Source organism: Oncorhynchus masou, chromosome 20 (genome assembly GCF_036934945.1).
Source record: "Oncorhynchus masou masou isolate Uvic2021 chromosome 20, UVic_Omas_1.1, whole genome shotgun sequence".
In the NCBI taxonomy this organism is placed as follows: Eukaryota; Metazoa; Chordata; class Actinopteri; order Salmoniformes; family Salmonidae; genus Oncorhynchus; species Oncorhynchus masou.
The window spans coordinates 1,377,151-1,396,470 of NC_088231.1; the positions used below are offsets into that span (position 1 = coordinate 1,377,151).

Here is a 19,320-nt window from a genome sequence, read left to right on the forward strand (position 1 = left end):
GCTGCATTTTGGTCCGCTTCATACGACTATCGTGACAGTTTCCATTTTACCTCTGCTGGTCAGTGACCCACTGTCTCTACCCAGTCAAATAAGTGTCTCCCTCACAAAGTGGTCCAAATGTTTAATGCAACTGTCTGAAAGTATGCAAACAAGTTTGATAAATTGTTAGAACAATTAAGCAGGATAATTGTATACTATTAAGTCTTGATACTGACTCATAACTATGGAGCTGTCACGAATCCCGCTTCCTGAGTCTGTGTTTGCCTGTGTTTCTGTCCTGAAGTGTGTTTCCGGTGTCCTGGAACGCACCCTGTCTGGTTGCCGGGCGAATTAGCTTGTTGGGAGATCGATGTTCACCCGCACCTGTATCCCATCAGTAATCTGCACACCTGTCCTGATCATCACCTCTCCCCTTCAAAAGCTCTGACGTGACATCCATTCCCTGCCGGATCGTTAGCCATGAACAGTATGTTGTGCCCACGAACCAGCCTCCAGTTTATAGAGTTTGTTTTGTTTTGTTTTATTGTTTTGTACGTCTTGCTTGCCTTTAACTTACCGCCGTTTGTTTTGTCTACAGCCATTCACCTGGAACCCATACCCCATCCCTGTCTGCTTGTCGCCAGTGTGTTGTTATCCATTGGATCTGCCTATCCACTCCCATCAACCCAGGCTCCTCCACCCGGAACTATCTACCTCCACGTTCTCATTGATTAATAAATACTCACCATCTTTATATTCACCTTGTCCTGGTCTGCTTCTGGGATTCTGGTAAACCCTGACAAAACGATCCGGCCAGTGATGAACCCAGCGTACCTGGACTCCGTTTGCCATACAATTACCCAGCAGGAGAAGCACGAGATAGCGGGATCAATCCGGAACTTATCGGATAGATTAACGAGTATCCAGGATCAGTTCAGGTTGCCGGGGATCATCCACCACCTGTTTCACCCATATCACCTGCCGATTCGGGAGCGGGTTCCTTCCGTGAGCCCAAGGTTCCGACACCGGAGAAGTACGAGGGAGATCTGGGAGGGTTCATTTCTTTTACAGTGTGGGTTAGTTTTTGATCTGCAGCCCTACTCTTACGCCACAGATAAGGCTAGGATAGCTTTTGTTATTGAGCTGCTGCGTGGTAGAGCTCTGGAATGGGTTTCAGCTGTTTGGGAACGACGGGACACATGCATGACGTCATACTAGGGTTTCACGGCAGAGATGAGTCAGCTTTTTGACCATCCAGTCCGAGGTAAGGACGCAGAAACGTTTGTTCTCTCTTCGCCAAGGAGCTCGCAGTGTGGCAGACTTTGTGATAGAATTCAGGACATTGGCTGTGGAGAGTGGTTGGAATGAAGAATCACTACAAGCGTTTTTTGACCAGGGGTTGTCGGAGCAACTCAAGGACGAGCTGATCTCCTATCCAGAGCCTAGTGACCTAGATAGTTTGGTCACCTTAGCTATTCGGGTAGATAATAGAGTCCGAGAGAGAAGGAGGGAGAAGCAGTGGGGTCCATCTAATCAATCTGAGACTCGGTTACCATTCGGGTCAGGAAGTGGACCAGAACGGGTTGATCATTTTCCCTCACACGGGATTAGTGGAGGAGTCCTGCCGCCAGATCCTGAACCTATGCAGTGGGGCGGCACGGGTTAACTAAGGACGAGCGCCAACGTAGACATGAGACCAACAGCTGCCTCTACTGTGGTAGCTCGGGACATTACATCTCCGTTTGTCCTCAGCGCCCGTTAAACTGCTTGGCTCGTTAAGTTTGGGAGGTTTGTTAGCGAACCAGTTTCAACCTCTCAAGAGCCCTGTCAGACCTCATTTTCCTGCATAAATAAGAATCAGAGTTTAGCGATTAACGCTTTCATCGATTCAGGTGCCGATGACAGCTTCATTGATGCCGACTTAGTGGAACAGCTGGGGCTTACCAAGGAGCAATTACCGGAAGCCATTGAAGCAACCACTCTGAACGGCAGTAGTCTGGCACGGATCACTATGAGGACTGAACCGGTTAAGATGTTGTTGTCGGGGAATCATTCAGAGGTTATTTCTTTTTTCATTTTGCCTTCCCCCCCATGTTCCTCTGGTTCTTGGATACCCCTGGCTAAGAGAACACAATCATTTGTTCGATTGGGTGACTGGTAAGGTAACTAGTTGGAGCACTGATTGCCATGCGAACTGCCTCAGGACTGCCTGTTCTCATGCTGTCCCCAGTCGGGTCAGTGAGTCTGCTCCTCCTGATTTGTCCCTGGTTCCTGAAACATATCACGAGTTGGGTGAGATGTTCAGTAAGCAGAAAGCTCAGTCACTTCCTCCCCACCGACCTTATGATTGTACAATTAAGCTGTTCCCTGGAGCTGCCTTTCCCAAGGGACGGTTATACAGTATTTCTCGACCTGAGCGGGAAGCCCTGGAGACCTACATAAAGGAGTCTCTTGCTGCAGGTCTCATTCGTCCCTCGTCATCACCCCTGAGAGCTGGATTTTTTTTTGTGAGTAAGAAGGATGGCTCTCTTCGACCGTGTATTGATTATCGGGGGTTGAATGATATTACGGTCAAGAACAAGTACCCCTTGCCCTTGATGAGCTCCGCTTTCGATTCTTTACAGGGTGCTACTGTGTTTACGAAGCTTTATCTACGCAATGTGTATCATCTGGTTCGGATCAAAGAGGGGGACGAGTGGTTGACTGGATTCAATACACCTATGGGACATTTCGAGTACCAGGTGATGCCGTTTGGACTTTCTAACGCGCCAGCAGTGTTCCAAAGTTTGGTGAATAACGTGCTGAGGGATATGATCGGTCTGTTTGTGTTCGTTTACCTGGATGACATCCTGTTTTTCTCCAAGGAGCTTTCCAGCCACATCCAGCATGTTAAGCAGGTCCTGCAGCGGTTATTGGAGAACCGTCTGTTTGTGAAGGCAGAGAAGTGTGATTTTCCCGCCCACACTACATCCTTCCTCGGGTACATCATCTCCAGGGGTGAGATCAAGATGGACCAAGAGAAGGTTCGGGCGGTTCGGGATTGGGCCCGGCCCGGTACGAGATTGCAGCTCCAGAGATTCCTGGGATTTGCGAACTTCTATCGGAGGTTTATCCGTGATTACAGCCGGGTGGCCGCCCCTTTAACTGCTCTGACGTCTTGCACCAGAATTTTCTGTTGGACTCCTGAGGCAGACCGAGCATTTCTGAACTTGAAGAGCCGATTCACCAACGCGCCGATTCTCTCTCAACCTGACACTTCCCGTCAGTTTGTTGTTGAGGTGGACGCGTCTGATGTGGGGGTGGCCGCCATCTTGTCCCAGCGTAGCTCCACTGACGGTAAACTCCATCCCTGTGCCTTCTACTCTTGTCGTCTTTCACCAGCTGAGAGAAACTACGATGTGGGTAACCGGGAGCTTCTCGCTGTGAAGCTTGCCTTGGAGGAGTGGCGTCACTGGTTGGAGGGAGCGGAGCAACCGTTTGTGGTCTGGACTGACCACAAGAATCTGGCTTACGTGCAATCGGCTAAACGTCTCAACTCCCGTCAGGCTAGGTGGGCTTTGTTTTTTGGACGCTTCAATTTTTCGCTGACGTTCCGACCTGGGTCGAAGAACGGCAAAGCGGACGCCTTGTCCCGGATGTTCTCCAAGACGGATGAGAGTGGGGCCAAGACTGAGACGATTCTTGCCCAGAACCTTGTCGTGGGAGCCGTTACATGGAGGATTGAGGAGGATGTGATGGCGGCCCTTCGGACGCAGCCCGGCCCCGGTAACGGTCCACCCGGTCGGTTGTTCGTGCCTGAGTCGGTCCGTTCTGCTGTCCTTCAGTGGTCCCACACCAGCAAGATAGCTTGTCACCCTGGCGTTGCTCGGACTATGGCGCTACTGCGCAGACGATTTTGGTGGCCTGCCATGGGAGAAGATACCTGGAGGTTTGTTGCCGCATGTCCTGTTTGTGCTCAGAACAAAAGTACCAATCGGCCCAGCTCTGGGCTTCTTCACCCCCTACCTATTCCTCGGAGACCTTGGTCACATCTGGCCCTGGATTTTGTCACGGGATTGCCCCCTTCTGTTGGGAACACGGTCATTCTGACCATTGTGGACAGATTCAGCAAGTTTGCTCATTTTGTCCCTCTCTCCAAGCTTCCATCTGCCACGGAGACGTCCGAGATCCTGGTTAGGGAGGTTTTCAGGGTCCACGGATTGCCCAGTGACATTGTTTCTGACCGTGGTCCTCAGTTTACCTCTGCTGTCTGGAGATCCTTCTGTTTGGCCATTGGAGCTACAGTCAGTCTCACTTCTGGATTTCACCCACAATCTAATGGTCAGGCGGAGAGAGCCAACCAGAAGATGGAGTCCACGCTGCGTTGTCTTGTCTCCTCTGATCCCACCTCTTGGTCATCTCAATTACCCTGCGTCGAGTAAGCCCATAATACCCTTCCTTCATCTGCCACTGGGATGTCCCCCTTCCAATGCCTGTACGGATACCAACCTCCCTTGTTTCCTTCTCAGGAGAGGGATCTTTCGGTTCCTTCTGTCCAGGCCCACATTCGTCGTTGCCACCGGACCTGGCATCAGGCCAGGAAGGTCCTCCTTAGAGTTTCTGACCGGTATCAGATCCAGGCGAATCGTTGCCGTATTCCTGCTCCCGCTTATACCATCGAAGATAAGGTTTGGTTGGCTACACGGGATCTTCCTCTATGGACTGAGTCGAGGAAACTGTCACCAAAGTTCATTGGCCCGTTTGTGGTGGAGAGAATCATTAACCCTGTTGTGGTCTGACTCAAATTGCCGGCAATGCTTCGAGTACACCCCACCTTTCATGTCTCCTGCCTCAAGCCGGTTCTCCTCAGTCCTCTGTTGCCCCCTCCTCCTCGTCCTCCTCCTCCTCGGATGATCGGAGGTGGTCCTGCCTACACGGTGCGCCGCATAATAGATTCCAGACGGCGGGGTCGAGGTTTCCAATATCTCGTGGATTGGGAAGGTCCAGAGGAGAGGAGTTGGATTCCTCAGCGTCAGATCCTTGATGACGACCTGCTTCGTGACTTCTACCGCCTCCACCCTGGTGCTCCAGGTAGTCCGCCCGGTGGCGTTCGTCGGAGGGGGGGTACTGTCACGAATCCCGCTTCCTGAGTCTGTGTTTGCCTGTGTTTCTGTCCTGGAGTGTGTTTCCGGTGTCCTGGAACGCAACCTGTCTGGTTGCCGGGCGAATTAGCTTGTTGGGAGATCGATGTTCACCCGCACCTGTATCCCATCAGTAATCTGCACACCTGTCCTGATCATCACCTCTCCCCTTCAAAAGCTCTGACGTGACATCCATTCCCTGCCGGATCGTTAGCCATGAACAGTATGTTGTGCCCACGAACCAGCCTCCAGTTTATAGAGTTTGTTTTGTTTTGTTTTATTGTTTTGTACGTCTTGCTTGCCTTTAACTTACCGCCGTTTGTTTTGTCTACAGCCATTCACCTGGAACCCATACCCCATCCCTGTCTGCTCGTCGCCAGTGTGTTGTTATCCATTGGATCTGCCTATCCACTCCCATCAACCCACCTCCGTTGCCCGCTCCTCCACCCGGAACTATCTACCTCCACGTTCTCATTGATTAATAAATACTCACCATCTTTATATTCACCTTGTCCTGGTCTGCTTCTGGGTCCAATTCTGGTAAACCCTCACAGGAGCTACATCCAACTTTGATGTAATGTCCTTAAAACAAGTCAAAATGAGTTGTGTGGCCAGTAGTGTGTGTGGCCTCCACGTGCCTGTATGACCTCCCTACAACGCCTGGGCATGCTCCTGATGAGGTGGTGGATGGTCTCCTGACCCCACATTCACTTCAAATAAATGAATTTGGCAATTTAAGCCACACTAGTTGCAGACAGGTGTATACAATTGAGCACCACCCCACACCATGACTAACCCACCGCCAAACTTGTCATGCTGGAGGATGTTGCAGGCGGTAGAACGTTCTCCACGGCGTCTCCAGACTCTGTCACGTCTGTCACGTGCTCAGTGTGAACCTGCTTTCATCTGTGAAGAGCACAGGGCGCCAGTGGCGAATTTGCCAATCTTGGTGTTCTCTGGCAAATGCCAAACGTCCTGCACGGTGTTGGGCTGTAAGCACAACCCCCACCTGTGGATGTCGGGCCCTCATACCTGGGTTGTAGACTCCGTCTCATGCTACCACTAGAGTGAAAGCACCGCCAGCATTCAAAAGTGACCAAAACACCAGCCAGGAAGCATAGGAACTGAGAAGTGGTCTGTGGTCCCCACCTACAGAACCACTCCTTTATTGGGGGTGTCTTGCTAATTGCCTATAATTTCCACCTGTTGTCTATTCCATTTGCACAACAGCATGTGAAATTTATTGTCAATCAGTGTTGCTTCCTAAGTGGACAGTTTGATTTCACAGAAGTGTGATTGACTTGGAGTTACATTGTGTTGTTTTAAGTGTTCCCTTTATTTTTTTGAGCAGTGTATATATAGAGTGCCTGAGTTCTTACTGAAGTTAAAGAGTTGAGGTTCACAAACGTTTAATGTTGCAACCCATTTTCAAAGTGTCTTTCAAAATGGTCAAATTTTTAGCCACCAATAAAAAACATGCACTATGTGGACACCACTTCAAATAAGTGAATTTGACAATTTAAGCCACACTAGTTGTAGACAGGTGTATACAATTGAACACACAGCCACGCAATTTACAGACAAATATTGCCAGTAGATTGGCCTGTACTGAAGATCTCAGTGACTTTCAACATGGCACCAACGTAAGGTGCTACCTTTTCAACGAGTCAGTTAGTCAAATGTGTTTCCTGCTAGAGCTGCCACGGGCAACTGTAAGTGCTGTTTTTGTGAAGTGGAATCATCTAGGAGCAACACCGGCTCAGCCCAGAAGTGGCAAGGGCAGCTCACAGAATGGGATGCCCGAGTGCGTAGCATGTAAAAATCATCTCTCCTCGGTTGCAACACTAACAAACTAATTCCAAACTGCCTCTGGAAGCAATGTCAGCACAATAACTGTTAGTCAGGAGCTAAATTAAATGGGTTTCCGTGGCCAAGCAGCCGCACACAAGCTTAAGATCACCTTGCGCAATCCCAAGCGTGGTGTAAAGCTCACGGCTATTGGACTCTGGAGAAGAGGAAACACGTTCTCTACAGTGATGAAGCACGCTTCATCATCTGGCAGTCCGACGGATTAATATGGATTTGGCAGATGCCAGAAGAACGCTACCTGCCCCAATGCATAGTGCCAACTTTAAAGTTTGGTGGTTGAGGAAAAATTATCTTTGCTTTTATTCACGCCAACTGCGAGCCAGGCCTAATAGCACAAAGTCAGTGCCCAACCTCAATAATGATCTTGTGACTGAATGGAAGCCAGTCCCCGCAGCAATGTTCCAAAATCTAGAGGAAAGCTGGAGGCTATTATAGCGGCAAAGGGGGACCAATCCATATTAATGTCCATGATATTGGAATGAGATGTTCGATGAGCAGGTGTTTTTTGGGCCATGGAGTGTATTTGGTTATCTGCAGGCCAAGAAGAACTGCTAGTGGGTCTTGACCCCTTTTTGGAAACAACAAATTCTCTGGAACTGATTATGAATTTAGAAGTTTTGTTGATGTCATACTTGTTTACAATTGTTTTAGGACTTGTAGAGCCTTCCACCTTATGTCAGAGAGGTTTCACACTTGTTTTGAATGGATCTCAAATAGTTTGTCAAACAAACAGAACACAACAGACAAAGACATACACAATGACGGATCTTAACTCATTTCATTTATTATTGATGGAATAATCAGCTCTGAACAGGAGCTAATGTCAACATATTTGATTTAAACAAGTTTTTTCTCCTTCCCCTATCGATGCCCGTCTCATTTTCCACCCGCTGCTGGGGCTGGGGCTGGAGCTGGAACAGGAGTTGCGGCAGGAGCAGAGGCGAGTCTGGCCAATAGGAAGGGCAGGAGGGTTATCAGGGCAGAGTTACCTTGAGAAGGCTGCGCATAAGAGAATTAGGATGGGTACTGAGGCTGCTGATAGGGGTAAAACCCTCCCAAACCACGCCCATAACCCCTGAACATCTGTGGAGAGAGAGAAAGAGAGATGGATAAATTGCTCTGAACTCAAACAAACTAGTAATCATATTCATGTAGTTTCCTATACTATAGTACTCTAATAGAAAGAATAATAGATACCAATAGATAGTGCTAAATATTACTGCACCACATCGCTAGCTGAGCGCTCCTCTCGATCATGTTTCTCAGACACCTGCACACACAAACAAAATCCCAGGATGAATTATATTATGGTATAAAGTAATAAACACTCAAAGTGTGAACTTTAGTCCATCATATTGTAATAATTCAGATATTGTCATAATCCAATGCAATGCAATCTGTGTAAAGTGCAATCTCTTGGTGTATTGACATGTAACGTGCTGATGTTATATTTCAAGAATTCTTACAGGAATGGAGGAACCAAGTCCAATTAGGCACATCACTGGGAATAGTAGTTTCATGGTCACCATGGAATTCTTGAAATGAAAAAGATGTGCAGTGAATTCAAAGCTTGACACACATGCCTAAATTCCTCTACAGTATTCTTTGAAACTCTTACCTGTTCAAATGAAGATGTAAAATGCTTGAAATGTTGCTACTAAACTTTTAACACTGTTGCCGTATTGTAACTTAACTGCAAAAATATATTTTTTATTTCATTTCATTCCACAGTCAATTAGCTTCCAGTGCACCAATGTGCCTTCAGTGCACCAATGAGCCTTCAGTGCACCAATGAGCTTAAGTCCCATGATCAATGGTGTGTCCTGTGTCCTGGAGATGTAAAATGTGATGAAATTAGGCATTTGGTGGGTAATCCTACAAATCTGTATATCCACAGTGCCCACAAAGAACAATGTCTCATCAGTGTTAGGAAACTTTAGCTAAATTAAAAGGTTTTGAAACTGTCGATGATTCATCTACCTGTTTTGGGGCATTGAGGAGGCTAAATGAAAACATTTCATTGTAATGTTTAACTTTAATTTCTCAATTTATACAATATAGCTCAAGTACCAGACTTTATTTTGATTTCTCCTGTCATGCAATATAATGTACAATTTTTCTTTAATTAAATAACGTAATGTAATGTACCACACTTTGTATAGATTTCTTGCAATTTTCATAAACTTAATGAGCATTCATCAGAGGACTGGATAGACATACAATTGAGCTTAAAATATTAATGTGTTTATTAAACAGAAATGCATAAAGGAATCACACTTCATAGTCTGTGAGTTCCATGAAATTCCATGAAATACCTGATAGACAGAAAAGCGAATTAATGAATTTATAGGATATACATATACTTAGAATAAAAAAATACTTATTTTCCACCATAATTTGCAAAGAAATTAATTAAAAATCCTACAATATGATTTTCTGGATTTGTTTTCCTCATTTTTTCTGGCATAGTTGAAGTGTACCTATGATGAAAATTACAGGCCTCTCTCATATTTTTAAGTGGGAGAACTTGCACAATTGGTGGCTGACTAAATACTTTTTTCCCCCACTGTAAGTAAGTATCAAAAGTATATGTAATTGCTCAAATATACTTAAGTATCAACAGTAAAAGTATAAATCATTACAAAAACCTTATATTAAACAAACCAGACGCCACCATTTTCTTGTTTACTTTATTTACGGATAGGCGGGGGTACACTCCAACACTCAGACATCTATATAAACTAAGCTTTTGTGTTTTGTGAGTCCACCAGATCAGAGGCAGTAGGGATGACCAGGGATGTTCTCTTGATGAGCGCAGGAATTTGTCAATTTTCCTGTCCTGCTAAGCATTCAAAAGGTAATTTTTGGAAGTCAAGGACAATGTATGGGGTAAAAAGTACATTATTTTCTTCAGGAATTTTGTGAAGCAAAAGTAAAAGTTGTCAGAAATATATAAATAGTAAAGTAAAGTACAGATACCCCCAAAAACGGTTTAAGTTGTACTTTTCACCTGTTTAGCGTCCACTTGGGGCAGGGGCTGGTGCAGGGGCAGGGGCAGGGGCAGGGGCTGGTGCAGGGGCAGGGGCTGGGGCAGGAGCTGGGGCAGGGGCAGGGGCTGGTGCAGGGGCAGGGGCTGGGGCAGGGGCAGGGGCTGGGGCAGGGGCAGGGGCTGGGGCAGGGGCAGGGGCAGGGGCTGGGGCAGGGGCTGGGGCTGGGGCTGGGGCTGGGGCTGGGGCTGGGGCTGGGGCTGGGGCTGGGGCTGGGGCAGGGGCTGGTGCTGGGGCAGAGGCAGCAAACAGTTTAAGTAGAAGTTGAAGTAGCTGATTTGAATTCAACTGTGGAAGAAAGGGCAGAAAGGAACCAGCCTAAATAGGAAAAGAAAACAGCAGTTTTTTCTTATTCAATGTCCTTTTGATATACACACCACACATGGAATCATATCTCAGAATATTCACATATGTTTCATACACATTGATGTTCACTACTATATGTTAAATAATTTCTGCTCATAATCTGTGGAGCTATGGAACTTACCTCCCTGGAGTTTGAGTTAGAGTTGGAGTCAGAGCTGGAACGTGCAACTCTCAAGTGATCCACATCAGCCTGAAAAATTATAATTTTATTATTTAAACATGCACATTTTATATATACAGTATATACTCAAATATATATACTTCAAATATGATATAAAGAAGAATATTATATAATTGTATGTTGATAATTGCTAAACTCACAGGAAGAGCCAATGACAGGCCCAGGAGGCATCCCAGAAAGAGTACAGTCTTCATCATCATCTTGGTGGTCAGTTCTAAAAACATAAAAAGATACAAAAGCAATTAGATGACCTTTTTTTATTCTGAATTTTGAAGTCGAATGTTATCACTGGAGCGTAAGTATATTTATCACTATTCAAAAGCCCTGCTTCACAACCAATTTCCTTACCTTCGAGTCAGTTAATTTCAGCAGTTGATCAGGTGTAATGATGCGAAGACAATGAGCTATACCCAGTCGGTGGGTTCTCTTTAAATAGAGTTAAGAGCACTGATGTCACAACCCCTAATACTAGGTGGTATTATTGTGAAAATAATCATGATGTTTAATATTCTGAAATCTTTAATCTCTCTGTTGAAGGATAGGTGTGGGTAATACTAATGGATTAGCATTATAACTGTACAGATGAGTCACACATGAAATGTATGATATACAGTACCAGTCAAAGGTTAAGACACACCTACTCATTCAAGTTTGTTTTAAACATTTTTTATTTTCTACACTGTATACTAATAGTGAAGACATCAGAACTATGAAACGACACATATAGAATCATCTTGTAACCAAAAAAGTGTTAATCAAATCAAAATGTATTTTACTTTGAGATTCTTCAAAGAGAATGCCAAGTATGTGTGAAGCTGTCATCAAGGCAAAAGGTGGTTACATTGAAGAATTTTTAAAAATGACTACATGATTCCATGTGTGTTATTTAATATTTTTGATGTCTTCACTATTATTCTACAATGTAGAAAATAGTAAAAATGTAAAAATAACCTTGAATGAGTAGGTGGGTCCAAACGTTTGACTGGTGCTGTATGCATTAAAAAAACTGGTAACTCTTCACAATAATTGGTTTATTATTAGTTATTTACAACAGTGTTATAAGCATACAATGTATAATCCTTTAAAAACTTTATTATAATAATAACATTTATTAGAATTTGAAACAGCTTCATTAGAAATGTTACTATTAAGACAAAATATCTACTACATCCAGCTAATAGGTGAATTTACAGGGGATTGTGTGATATAAATGGATATAAATTATTTTGTAAACACATGCAGTACCAGTGATTTACAAACAAACACCCATTTCGCTCCCCACCTTTGAACGTTGCCAAATCGTCATGGGAAGGACTTGATTGTAGAATTAAGTAGGCTTATAAACAAGAAACTGAGTCACCAGCTAAGAAAGTATAATCTGCAACTCAATCCCCACCTTGCCATGACAAATGTCCAGATTCACTACAGACAGTCCTCCCCCAAAAATCTAAAAGAAGTGTGTTCTAAACTGTCTGTCCTAAAGGAACCCCTTTTTAATTTTTTTAATTTTACATGAGTTTAAACCATTATTTTTTAGCAATAAACAGTACTTCCATAATTTGTTTAACTGGGATCAGGTGACATTCAGACAAGTCATGTGAGGCCTGTGGGCACCCTAGCGCAAATCAACCAACATGTACAATACCAGTGTAACGGTTTTTGTCTGGTGAAGGAGAAGCGGACCAAAATGCAGCGTGGTATTTTTGAGACATGTTTAATGAGGAATGAAAAAATGAATTATACAAAAACAACAAACGGAACGTGAACCTATACAGCCTATCTGGTGACAACAAACACAGAGACAGGAACAATCACCCACGAAATACTCAAAGAATATGGCTGCATAAATATGGTTCCCAATCAGAGACAACGATAATCACCTGACCCTGATTGAGAACCGCCTCAGGCAGCAATAGACTATGCTAGACACCCCCAAGACAAAACACACCACAAAAAACCCATGTCACACCCTGGCCTGACCAAATAAATGCAGACAAACACAATATACTTCGACCAGGGCGTGACAACCAGTCAAATGTTTGGACAAACATACTCAATCAAGGGTTTTTCTTTATTTTTACTATTTTCTACTTTGTAGAATAATAATGAAGACATCAAACTATGAAATAACACATACAGTGGGGAGAACAAGTATTTGGTACACTGCCGATTTTGCAGGTTTTCCTACTTACAAAGCATGTAGAGATCTGTAATTTTTATCATAGGTACACTTCAACTGTGAGAGACGGAATCTAAAACAAAAATCCAGAAAATCACATTGTATGATTTTTAAGTAACTAATTTGCATTTCATTGCATGACATAAGTATTTGATACATCAGAAAAGCAGAACTTAATATTTGGTACAGAAACCTTTGTTTGCAATTACAGAGATAATACATTTCCTGTAGTTCTTGACCAGGTTTGCACACACTGCAGCAGGGATTTTGGCCCACTCCTCCATACAGACCTTCTCCAGATCCTTCAGGTTTCGGGGCTGTCGCTGGGCAATAAGGACTTTCAGCTCCCTCCAACGATGTTCTATTGGGTTCAGGTCTGGAGACTGGATAGGCCACTCCAGGACCTTGAGATGCTTCTTACGGAGCCACTGCTTAGTTGCCCTGGCTGTGTGTTTCGGGTCATTGTCATGCTGGAAGACCCAGCCACGACCCCATCTTCAATGCTTTTACTGAGGGAAGGAGGTTGTTGGCCAAGATCTCGCGATACTTGGCCCCATCCATCCTCCCCTCAGTACGGTGCAGTCATCCTGTCCCCTTTGCAGATAATCATCCCCAAAGAATGATGTTTCCACCTCCATGCTTCACGGTTGGGATGGTATTTTTGGGGTTGTACTCATCCTTCTTCTTCCTCCAAACTCGGCGAGTGGAGTTTAGACCAAAAAGCTCATGTGTCATTAGACCACATGACCTTCTCCCATTCCTCCTCTGGATCATCCAGATGGTCATTGGCAAACTTCAGACGGGCCTGGACATGTGCTGGCTTGATCAGGGGGACCTTGGGTGCGCTGCAGGATTTTAATCCATGAAGGCGTAGTGTGTTACTAATGGTTTTCTTTGAGACTGTGGTCCCAGCTTTCTTCAGGTCATTGACCAGGTCCTGCCGTGTAGTTCTGGACTGATCCCTCACCTTTCTCATCATCATTGATGCCCCACGAGGTGAGATCTTGCATGGAGCCCCAGACCGAGGGTGATTGACCGTCATCTTGAACTTCTTCCATTTTCTAATAATTGCGCCAACAGTTGTTGCCTTCTCACCAAGCTGCTTGCCTATTGTCCTGTAGCCCATCCCATCCTTGTGCAGGTCTACAATTTTACCCTGATGTTCTTACACAGCTCTCTGGTCTTGGCCATTGTGGAGAGGTTGGAGTTTGTTTGATTGAGTGTGTGGACAGGTGTATTTTAGACAGGTAAACGAGTTCAAACAGGTGCAGTTAATACAGTGGAGAACAGGAGGGGTTCTTAAAGAAAACTAACAGGTCTGTGAGAGACAGAATTCATACTGGTTGGTAGGTGATGAAATACTTATGTCATGCAATAAAATGCAAGTTAATTACTTAAAAATCATACAATGTCATTTTCTGGATTTTTATTTTAGATTCCATCTCTCACAGTTGAAGTGTACCTATGATAAAAAATTACAGACCTCTACATGCTTTGTAAGTAGGAAAACCTGCATAATCGTCAGTGTATCAAATACTTGTCCTACCCACTGTATGGAATCATGTAGTAACCAAAAAAGTGTTGAACAAAACATGCTTCTTCAAAGTTTTGACAGGAGAACGCATCCGAACGAGCGAAACTGCGCCCCTCTGTACTGTTCTACAGTTCTCTCTGTAGGCCATCTATCTGATGCTGTCTGGTCTTAGTGCCAGCATCAAATTGTGGTAGTGCACTATTCACCAGATGGCTTGTTTGCTTGTTTGTTTGATTAGTTTTGGGATATCGACCGACAGCCTGTAAGGTCTGCAAGGATATATCAATATTTTGTTTTGTGTTTTGACACTTGGCTGGGAAGCTTTGATTGCTGGAGAACACTGAGTCCAGCAAATACAGTGGCAAGAAAAAGTTTGTGAACCCTTTAGAATTACCTGGATTTCTGCATAAAGTGGTCATAAAATCTTCTAAGTCACAACAATAGACAAACACAGTCTGCTTAAACCAACAATTATATGTTTTCATGTCTTTATTGAACACAATGGGTAAACATTCACAGTGCAGGGTGGGAAAAGTATGTGAACCCTTGGATTTAATAACTGGTTGACCTTCCTTTGGCAGCAATAACCTCAACCAAATGTTTTCTGTAGTTGTGACCACGGTCAGGAAGAATGTTGGACCATTCATCTTTACAAAACTGTTCCAGTTCAGCAATATTCTTAGGATGTCTGTCCACAGAATATTTTGCCAAATGCGCTGTGGAACATCCAGGTTCTCTTTTGCAAACTTCAGACGTGCAGCAATGATTTTTTCAGACAGGAGTGGCTTTTTCCATGGTGTCCTCCCATGAACACCATTCTTGTTTAGTGTTTTACGTATCATAGACTCGTCAACAGAGATTTTGGCATGTTCCAGAGATTTCTGTAAGTCTTCAGCTGACACTCTAGGATTCTTCTTAACCTCACTGAGCATTCTGCTCTGCACTCTTGCAGTCATCTTTGCAGGACGGCCACTCCTAGGGAGAGTAGCAACAGTTCTGAACTTTCTCCATTTATAGACAATTTGTCTTACCATGGACTGATGAACATTAAGGCATTTAGAGATACTTTTGTAACCCTTTCCAGCTTTATGCAAGTCAACAATTCTTCATCTTAGTGTCAGGACCCGGTTACGAACCTGGGTCTCCGGAGTGAGAAACAGTCACTTAATTAACCAACTGAGCCACGAATAGTCAGCAGAACCCAGAAGATGAGGCAGACACAGCAGTACTTAAGACGGTGTATTTAATAAAGTAAAAAGGAGAAGTCCTTCAATACAAAAAATGGCAAATCCAAAAGTTGGTAGGAATAGCACAAAAAGCCTCAAGAGATACTCAAAAACAAAAACAGAATTCCACAAGAGCATCCACCGGAATCGACAAGAATACACAGAACACTAGGGCTGGGTGCTAACATACAAACACAGAGCACAGAACTGAGGGAAACTAAGGGTTTAAATACAATCAGGAGAAACGAGGCACAGGTGCAAATAATAATGGGGAACAAGGGAAAAACATGAGGTCAAAAAGCACAATGGGGGCATCTAGTGACCAAAACCCGGAACAACCCTGGCCAAATCCTGACAGAATCCCCCCAGGAACGGCTCCTGACGTTCCTACCAGCTCTCTCAGGGTGGAGGGCCCTGAACTGACGAATGAGGTCAGGGTCCAGGATGTCTTTGGCAGGAACCCAGGAGCGCTCCTCGGGACCGTAGCCTTCCCAGTCCACCAGATACTGCCAGGACCGCTGCACCCGGCGGGAATCCAGTATCCGATGGACGGTATAAGCCGGCTGGCCTCCAATGACACGAGGCGGAGGGGGAGGTCTGTCTGCCGGGACAAGGGGAGAAAACAACAGGTTTTAACAATGAAATGTGAAATGTGGGATTAATCTTAAGGGATCTGGGTAAGTGTAGGCGATAAGAAACTGGGTTAACTCTCCTGGCATCCTTGAAGGGACCGATGTATTTTGGGACAGCTTGCGAGACTCCACCCGTAGAGGTAAGTCTCTTGTGGAGAGCCAGACTCTCTGGCCGGGGCGCAGGGTAGGCCCGGGACGGCGACGTCTGTTGGCTTGTTGTTGGTACCTCTGTGAGGAACGCATAAGATTAAGACGGGTCTTCCTCCACATAAGCCGACAGCGTCTGACGAACTTCAAGGCTGAAGGCACTCTGACTTCTGCCTCCTGGTCCGGGAACAATGGAGGAGCATAGCCAAACTGACACTCGTGCGGGGACATACCAGTGGAGGAGGAGCGCAAGGTGTTGTGCGCGTATTCGGCCCAAACAATAAAGGATGACCATGTGGACGGGTTGTCACGAGTCATACATCGGAGGGTGGTTTCCAGCTCTTGATTCATCCTCTCTGTTTGGCCGTTGGACTCCGGATGGTACCCTGAAGATAGACTGGCAGAAGCCCCCATGAGTTGGCAGAAGGCCTTCCAAAACTTTGAGGCGAACTGGGGACCTCTGTCAGAAACCATATCTTGAGGAATGCCGAAGACTCGGAACACATGATTAATTACCAACTCAGCCGTTTCCTTGGCAGAAGGTAACTTAGTCAGAGGGACGAACCTGGCCGCCTTTGAAAACCTGTCGATTATGACTAGGATAGTAGTATTGCCATGGGATGGAGGAAGTCCAGTAATAAAGTCCAATGAGATATGGGACCAGGGTCTGTGGGGAACAGGTAAAGGGTGAAGGAGTCCTTGAGGGCGGAGGTGAGAAGATTTGCCCTGGCAGCACACGGGACAGGCATTGACGAAAGTGGCAACGTCTTCTCTTATGGTAGGCCACCAGAACTTACGCTGGATGAACTCCAAGGTGCGACCTACGCCCGGATGACAGGTGAGGCGAGAGGAGTGCCCCCACAGAAGGACCTGAGTCCTCACTGCCTTGGGGACAAACAACCGATTGGCAGGACCTCCTTTCGGGTCCGGTTCGCTAGCTTGAGCACGTCTCACGGTATCCTCAACTTGCCACGAGATCGGAGCCACAATCTTAGCAGCAGGAAGGACAGGCATGTCCGTGTCATCTCGAATGGCAGGAGCGTAGACTCGGGACAGGGCATCCGGTTTGAGATTCTTCGACCCGGGCCGATAGGTGAGGATAAACTGGAATCGATTGAAGAAAAGAGACCATCTAGCTTGTCTAGAGTTCAACCACTTCGCCTGCTGGATATACTCCAGATTTTTGTGGTCCGTAAGCACTTGAAACGGGTGAGAAGCCCCTCGAGCCAGTGTCTCCATTCCTTCAATGCCATCTTAACCGCTAGGAGTTCACGATCCCCACATCGTAGTTCCTCTCAGTCGGGGTAAGCCGGTGTGAGAAGAAAGCGCACGGATGAAGCTTCTTGTCTTCACCCCTCTGAGACAGGACAGCTCCAACACCAACCTCTGATGCGTCTACCTCCACCACAAATGGTTCATCCGTAGTCGGTAGTATCAGGATGGGAGCAGAGAGAATGCGCTGCTTGAGTCCTTGGAAGGCCGTCTCAGCTTCTCTTCCCCACAAAAACCTTGCATTGCCACCCTTGGTTAAAGCTGAGAGAGGGGCTGCCACCAAGCTGAAGTTCTTGATGAACTTGCGGTAAAAGTTTGTGAAGCCCAGGAAATGCTGAACTTCCTTAACGGATTTGGGGTGGGCCAATCCGCTACCGCCCTACCTTCCTGGGGTCCATTTGGACTCGATCGGGTTCCACTACAAATCCCAGGAATTGTACTCGGGATGAATGGAATTCACATTTTTCCGGCTTAACGTACAGATGGCTGTCCAGGAGGCGTTTGAGTACTTGTCTGACATGCTTAGTGTGTTCTTGAAGGGAGCTCGAAAAGATGAGGATGTCATCCAAGTAAACGAACACAAATATGTTAAGCATATCCCTAAGCACATCGTTTATGAGCGCTTGGAACACCGCTGGGGCGTTGGTCAGGCCGAAGGGCATCACCAAGTATTCATAGTGACCAGTAGGCGTGTTGAAAGCGGTCTTCCACTCGTCACCAGGTCTGATCCGCACAAGATGGTATGCGTTCCGCAGGTCAAGCTTAGTGAAAACAACTGCTTCCTGGAGCAGCTCGAAGGCTGTGGCCATAAGGGGTAGCGGGTAACGGTTACGGACGGTTATGGCATTGAGTCCCCGGTAGTCGATGCAAGGACGTAATCCACCGTCTTTCTTGGCCACAAAGAAAAACCCTGCTCCCGCCGGGAGGTGGATGGATGCATGAGGCCTGCTTCCAGAGCGTCCTTGATGTAGGTATCCATAGCAGCTCGTTCGGGTGGAGATAGGGAAAAGATCCGACCCCTGGGGGGCAAGTGCCCGGAAACAGGTCGATGGGGCAATCCTAAGGTCTATGGGGTGGTAGCATGGTGGCCCTCTGTTTGCTAAACACCAGTTTGAGGTCATGGTAACACTCGGGAACTCGGGTCAGGTTGATGGATTCTAAAGACTCGGGAGTAGAACTCGGGGAATTCTGGAAAATACAAGTAGCTTGGCACGTAGGACCCCACTGCTTGATAGTGCCCACAGACCAGTCGATGTGAGGGTTATGGCTGTGAAGCCAGGGGTATCCAAGGACGAGAGGGAACTCGGAACAGGAGATCAAATGAAAGTTCATCAATTCCTGGTGTTGTGAAACTGAAAGTCGCAAGGAGGTAGTGACATGAGTGACAAGTCCAGATCCCAAAGGGCTTCCATCCAATGTAGTGACCCTCATGGGTTCACTTAGAGGTTCAGAGGGAACGCCATTCTCCTTCGCCCAGACACCATCCATGAAGTTACCTGCGGCTCCAGAGTCTACCAAGGCTTGAAGGTGAAGCTTGTGGTTGTCCCAGGAGAGGGTGACTGGAATGAGCAGACGGGAGTTGGACGGATGGGAGGAGGTTATGTTTCCCGTTACAGTTCCCCCGGTCTGTACGGGACAGAGCGTTTCCCTGGAGCCCGGGACACGTGGAACGGAAATGGCCCGGTTTGCCGCAATATAGACAGCGTCGCTCCCTCATCCGGCGGTCTCTCTCAGCCTGGGAGATGCGTCCAATCTGCATGGGTTCCGA

The 19,320-nt window shown here is 46.1% G+C and overlaps 2 long non-coding RNA genes across 2 annotated transcripts; both read right to left on the minus strand.

Moving 5' to 3' along the window:
* Window positions 1-8,165: 8,165 nt before the first annotated feature.
* Window positions 8,166-10,035, minus strand: LOC135506492 (uncharacterized). The gene is made up of 3 exons (XR_010450517.1): window positions 8,587-10,035; window positions 8,435-8,503; window positions 8,166-8,238 (listed from the first exon to the last, which is right to left on the minus strand). It is a non-coding gene; the product is annotated as an uncharacterized LOC135506492 (long non-coding RNA).
* A 182-nt stretch (window positions 10,036-10,217) lies between these two features.
* On the minus strand, window positions 10,218-11,000 carry LOC135506493 (uncharacterized). The gene is made up of 4 exons (XR_010450518.1): window positions 10,911-11,000; window positions 10,703-10,776; window positions 10,503-10,571; window positions 10,218-10,333 (listed from the first exon to the last, which is right to left on the minus strand). It is a non-coding gene; the product is annotated as an uncharacterized LOC135506493 (long non-coding RNA).
* Window positions 11,001-19,320: the final 8,320 nt, after the last annotated feature.